The 6,723-nt window shown below is 45.2% G+C and overlaps 1 long non-coding RNA gene across 1 annotated transcript; it reads left to right on the forward strand.

Annotated features, from left to right (window-relative positions):
- Positions 1-2,095: 2,095 nt before the first annotated feature.
- LOC135895858 (uncharacterized) lies at positions 2,096-5,857 on the forward strand. Its single transcript, XR_010562500.1, has 3 exons — positions 2,096-2,133; positions 3,533-3,612; positions 5,579-5,857. It is a non-coding gene; the product is annotated as an uncharacterized lncRNA (long non-coding RNA).
- The last annotated feature ends 866 nt before the right edge of the window (positions 5,858-6,723 follow it).

A 6,723-nucleotide genomic window follows, 5' to 3' on the forward strand; every position in this document is an offset into this window, starting at 1 on the left:
CGCGCCCACGCTATGGTCTTTGCGGAGCATTATCATCATCATCATCATCGTCGTCGTCGTCATCATCGTCATAATCATCATCATCAGCCGCAGCAGCAGCAGCCTGGTTACACCCATTGCAGGGCAAAGGCCTCTCCCATGCTTCTACAAATGCCCCGGTCATACTAATTGCGGCCATGTTGTCCCTACAAACTTCTTAATGTCATCCGCCCCCCTAACATTCTGTCGCCCTCTGCTACGCTTCCCTTCCCTTAGAACCCAGTCCGTAACCCTTAATGACCATCGGTTATCTTCCCTCCTCATTACATATCCTGCCCATGCCCACTTCTTTCCTTGATTTCAACTAAGATATTATTAACTCGCGTTTGTTCCCTCACCCAATTTGCTCTTTTCTTATCCCTTAACGTTACACTTATCATTCCTCTTTCCATAGCTCGTTGCGTCGTTCTCAATTTCTGTAGAACCCTTTTCGTAAGCCTCCACGTTTCTGCCCCGTATGTGAGTACTGGTAAGACACAGCTGTTATATACTTTTCTCTTGAGGGATAGTGGCAACCTGCTGTTCATGATCTGAGAATGCCTGCCAAACGCACCCCAGCCCATTCCTATCCTTCTGGTTATTTCAGTCTCATGATCCAGATCCACAGTCACTACCTGTCCTAAGTAGATCTATTCCCTTACCTCTTCCAGTGCCTCGCTACCTATCGTAAACTGCAGTTGCTGTTCTCTTCTCAGACTGTTAAACAATACTTTAGTTTTCTGAAGATTTACTTTTAGACCCATCCTTCGGCTTGCTTCTCCAGGTCAGTGCGCATGCATTGCAGTTGGTTCCTTGAGTTACTAAGCAAGGCAATATCATCAGCGAATCGCGAGTTACAAAGGTATTCTCCACAGGCAACTAATATGTTGTCTGTGGTCCACAGATCACAGGCAACATATGGACGGCCTCAAATTTGCACGGTAAAAAAAAAGGAACCTGACGAACGCTGTAGGGATGGCTCGGATTTGCTGGCCCCTTTGGTGCTATATGAGTTCTGCAGAAGGATGAGAAAAAAATGCGACGTTTTCGATAAATACTGAGACTGATGTTCTGACGTCTATATTTCTTCAAATTATTCATCGGCACTTTTATGCCTGTCTCATAAACTCTCCAGTAAGGGCAATGCAAGTATTCCACCGTTTCAACCAAGTATAGATAACATCATTGAAGGTATCTTTTGTCGCCTACTTCTATATCCCCTCCACTGTCTCAACTGCATCTTGTTCTAGGACAAGGTAATGCCCCCTTTTTCCTGCGGTACATAATTATGTCCTAGAGCGCTGCATCTACATTGTAGAATGAATTAGAGGATTGTTAGTCATGCTCCGTGGAACATTAAACAAAACAGACTTTGTTCTGCAATAGAACCAGCAGCTAATAATACATTGGAGGCATTCTTCAGAATGTTGGCAAAAGATACATTCAAGACTAACCTCAGCAGCAAAACTTCGCAACAATATTGCCACCGACGTTAGTGCCAGCACTAGTAACAACAACAATGGCACGTGCATATGATGTACAGAACAATGTTGTGGATACTGAATAAGCGACTTTCATTTATGACAAATTAGCAAAGTATTCAGAAGCAAATCAATTAGCACCCACGGAGTGGGTTCAGTATAAACAGCGTCCGAAATATTTTTGTTGCTCACGGAACAATCCGCTTAGCGGGCGTTGTATGGACGCCACATATTCAGTGCAGTAGTCGCGGAAGGTTCTAGGGAACTTCCTGCCATATACAAGTAAAAAAAGGAAACTGCTGAGATCAACTGCACAAACCTTCAAATTTTGTACTACATTTTTTCTCCTTTCCACTTCCTGTCACAGTAAAAAAAAAACATGTATCCTGATTCGCTTACCTGACGTGCGACGCATATGGTGAGATTTGCAGCCAATGATAGAGCTGGAAGCCAGTTTTTTGTTTATCGCCTTTTATTCTTACACAAACCGCGTTCTCTTATTTGATAATTATTTGTGTGCAGTTCTCCGTTGTCTATTCTTTCATTCCCTTTTTTCCTGGACAAATTGTATAAAAGAAATTGTCACGCCAGTGTTAATCCAGGTTTCGACAAAGCGTTTTGAAAGTTGCAGACGGTGAGTGCCAGCTTCATTTCTCACGTAAAGCGAGTGTTGTATTTTTTGGCCGATATACACCCATGTTACGAAGCAAAATCAAGTGATGGCTACTCCTGCTTTCTTCAAAATCTCGTGTATGCATGAAGTAGCAAAACATCATGACCACCAAGCACTGTTCATCAGTGCATGCGATGAGCTACATTTTATGCCACCAAGCATTTCATTGTGTTCTTGTGGCGAAACGGTGGGTGCGTCTAGAGGCGCTCTAAAACGCTGGACGCATGTTTTCAGGCTTCCTCAGAGAAGCCAATGATGCATCGAGTTCAAGTTAGCATGAGTTTGGAGCGACGGTGAGGGTTGATGTGCAGGATAATGTTGAAGTGCATCTATAAATTATGGACTAAATAAGCATTCATGAATATTCCTTTTCTGATTGTATCTGGAATATCAGAAGCGCCTATAAATCACCTTGTGTGTACTTGAGAACCGAAGCTACAATAATTTAGAGAACTACCACTGTTACAACTTCTTTGCATTTAGGCAAAGTGGGTGGCACGTCACAATAGTCTGCATAAAATTTGCATATTGTAGCTTAGATTAGAACTTTCTTATCAAGGTGCTTATACTTATCAAGGTGCTTACACGTATGTGGGTTAAATCTCACCTGTGTCCTCTATGTGCTAAATGTAACACATTGTTTATGATTGATCAAAGTATGGAACAAGGTGTGCACGACGTAGATGCAATGTTTATTGCGTGCTAATGGAACTGTTTGTTGCAAAGTATTCATTCAAGGACTCCAAAGCGTTATCTGATCGTAATGAGCCACGTTCCCAATTTTCTGCGAAGACCAAGATGTCTCCCCACAGAAAAATTTGTCATGCCTATTATTTGCCATGTGACTATAAAATGAAATTTTTTTAGTGAAATAGTAAATACCTTATTCAAGCTCTCCAAATTGTTCACGGGCGTTTAAATAACCACGTGGAATGCTTAACCATTGTACAGAAAGATTGAAGTGTGGCAACTTGTTCCTCTTTCGTAGGAAATTACTTACCTTAGGGATGATATGTCAGGCAGTGCAATAATCGTGACTTTAGAGGCAAATTACTTGCTGCACCACTCGAAACTGTTTAATCACGTTATATGCAGATGTTTCAATGGCATCTTACGAGAACGAAATGTCACTATGTGTTCAAATTTTCAGTTAACGTGTTTACATTATGTGGTTTAACAACGGGCGTTAGGCGTTATTTCTATAACTACTCGAATTAAACGGCACTCTTGGAAAACATTTGGCTGTGATTTTGCAATGTCGAATACGAATGTCAAGTTCATTGTTGAAGGTGATAAAGAGAATAAAAAATAGGCATAAATGAATTTTCAGATGGATGAAAACATAATTATTTTTTCACAGGTGTCGTCTACCACATCGAAGTAAAATGAACGCCAAGGCAATCCTCGCAATACTGGCTGTTTGCGCTCTGCTTGTTACAGGTTTGTATAAATAGCAGATCATGGCATTTTCTTTTACATTTCCCCCCTCTATTGAAAATCCAACTGATAATACAACTTTGTAATGGGTTACTAATTTTGCATCCCCTAGCCCTTAATACTGTTCCCTGCTCGTAGTATCATAGTTCATTCAGAAACGTTCCAGCACACCTAAAATAATCATTACGTCTTGATTATCTCAATTACGAATTATGACTAGGCTTCTGGTCACGCCTCGCCAGTCTATCACTGCTAATGATGTCCGATCATAATGATGCTAGAAGCTGTGTTCGCCTTGCTGTCGCTTCTTAGAGCACAAATCGTACTACTACCCCACCATTACTTCAAGGAAGCCACGTTTTTCTTCTTTCCTGACCTGTCTTTCGAACGGCATACCCTTGCAGTCTTGCTGCAGCAAAGAAACTAACAAAAGAGAATAATCTGTAGCAATTACGTTTAATGCAATTTATTCCCTATGATAGATTTCATGTAAAATGCGACAAAAATGCATGGTACATACATTTTTGTGACACGTATGAAATATTCCCTTTTTAATGGAATCTTAGAATTGCCTAATCTTTCAGTGACCATCGTCGCCCCTATCCCTGGAAACATGCGCCCCGAATATAATCGCGACCGACGTCAGGCCCGTGCCAAGGCACTGCTGCACTCCTTGGGTGGGAAGAGGGCTACGCGCATCGTAGATGCGGCAGAATACAGACGTGAACACCGGTTCACCGCGGTAGTCGTAGGCGTTACCTCCCGGCTTACGCACGCGTATAATTTCGCAACGGAATACACAGAAGCAGCGGAAGAGGTAGCGATAGCGCTTGCGCCTACCGACCCCCTCTGCGATGTAGTGCTTAGCGACTCACAATCCGCAGTTCGCAACTACACGCGGGGGCGCATTTCCTCCGAGGCTCTCCAGATGCTTAGGAAAGCTGGTCGACAGCACTTCGATAGCAGCGCGATCATGTGAATCCTAGCGTGCATCGCCACCTCCACCAACGGAACCCCCCCCCCCCCCAACTTGAACGAGGTAGCACTGACTGACCCGCCACGCAGAAGCGGAGACCGCCTCTTCGAGTTCGGAACTCCTGGTTCTAAACACGTGAGAACGCTTGGTCAGATACAATGACATCACCAAGCACTACCAGCTAAGCAGGCGGTTATTGCCCCCCCCCCCACCTCCTCACGCCAAACTGAAACGTCGCCAGGCAGTCGTCCGGCGACAACTGCAGACACAAACCTTTCCTAGTCCGGTGCGATTGCGGCACATTTCCCCCGCGCAATGCCCGAGTGCTCTTTGTAAGTCATGTCAGGAAACTAGAGCGGCGCTCTCACACGTGTTGTGGGAGTGTCGTGTTATATCAGCTAAAATGGCAGTAGCTCCGGAGGCTATTGTGTCGAAGTAGGCCACCGCTCTGCGCAGCTCCAACCATAAAAAGCAAGAGTGGGCAGACCAGCAGGCCCGAGAGGCGGTGACGAGGCAACCCATGGAAGTCCCCTCATGGGAGACCTGAGCCCGGGTCGTGAAATCTTGCCGGATTTAAAATAAAGATGTTTCCATACATCAGTGAACATTAGGTATCGTCGCTTGCTAGTACTTAGGGTGCAAGAATAATGCTGGTGGTATGAGACAAGCCACAGTCGAGTACTCCAGTGATCTTAATCGGGTTTCAATCTCTGGGTACAACGGCATTTTTCAATTTCGCCTACACCATTCAGTGGCCGCGGTGGCCGAGAATCGAAATTGCATCATCGTGCTCAGCACGATAACGCTCTGGCCGCTGAACAACAGTGGCGAGTGAACACCAGGCATGCATGTGGGATGAATGGGTGAATGAATGCAGAAAAACGCCGACTTACTTTTTCACCTCTTTCTTCGTTACTGCCTCCAACGATTTAGTGGTTTCCAAATGAATCGTACGTCTCCATATAGAAATTGATGCCTTTCTTCCTCGACCAGGCACGTCAGCCTGCGGCGGTGAGGGCCGCTCCGAGTCAGGAAGATGCGGTGACGGCGAGGCCCGCAGCGAACAAGGAGCTGGCGAGGCCCGCCTGGACAGCGCTGCAATGTCCGGCGAATCGGCTCGCTGCGGTGGCCAGTTCGGTCGCTGCGATGGCTAGCGGTGTCCTCGGGCACGCAGCCGCTTCCCCGCAAAGCCAGCAGTATATAGCCAACTGGTGGGTGGTGGTTGCAGTCACTCAACGAAATGGTTTCGAAATAAATTGACTTTTTTGCATTCTGGCGTTGTTTCTTTTAATAGCCCATTGTATCCGAAGTGCCGAGCAATCTGCACGGATGTACGGTTTGAAATACGTACTAAATGCATTTCCTCGTGCTTTCTACAGCGAAGCTGTTTATGGGGGCCCGGTGTCGTCGTTGTCGGAGTAAGCTAAACATATCTTCACCACCAATGGCTCGAGCGTCGTCGTCTTTTTGCACAGCTGGCTCCATTGCCGCTCGCCAATCCAGCGTGGAATTCCGCCTCTCTTCAGTCTTCGTCATAGGGCGGTCGCATTTACGGGGGTATGAGCCATCGCGTAAGGGGGTATGAGCGGTTCATTGTTGTGCGTTATGGACAGATTTGTATTTGAAGCAATTTCATCTTGAAGAACCGCAAATGGAAAAGTAATATATTAAACGTGAAGAGGGGATACTGCCGTAAACCCCTTGCGCCGACTTTGTCTCTCAGCAAACCTAGCGGAATCAGCGAAACGCACCAGCCTCTATAGTGGGCGCCGCACGCCGCCGAATCTTCGAGGCCATTATTTCATTTTCATTGATTTCATTATTTCCTTTTTGTGACCTTGCATCAATTTCGGGCAGGCGCTTGTGCTGCCGTTTGTATGAGGTGGCGACGAGCACACAAAGGTGTTTCACTTTGTCAGTTTTATAGAAATTCACAATCATTATGTTTCAAGCTCTTTCAAGCTGTAACAGAGTGCAACAATCATTCCAAGTGACAATGAGGAAGTAGAAATTTATTGTCTGTGATATTGTATTTCTAAGAACTCACAGCAAAATGACTATCGTAAATAAATGTTCCACGTTCCTTCAATACCAGTGACCTTGATGGACAGCCAAGAACACGAAAATAGCAGACAACA

Source organism: Dermacentor albipictus, chromosome 2 (genome assembly GCF_038994185.2).
Source record: "Dermacentor albipictus isolate Rhodes 1998 colony chromosome 2, USDA_Dalb.pri_finalv2, whole genome shotgun sequence".
Classification (NCBI taxonomy): domain Eukaryota; kingdom Metazoa; phylum Arthropoda; class Arachnida; order Ixodida; family Ixodidae; genus Dermacentor; species Dermacentor albipictus.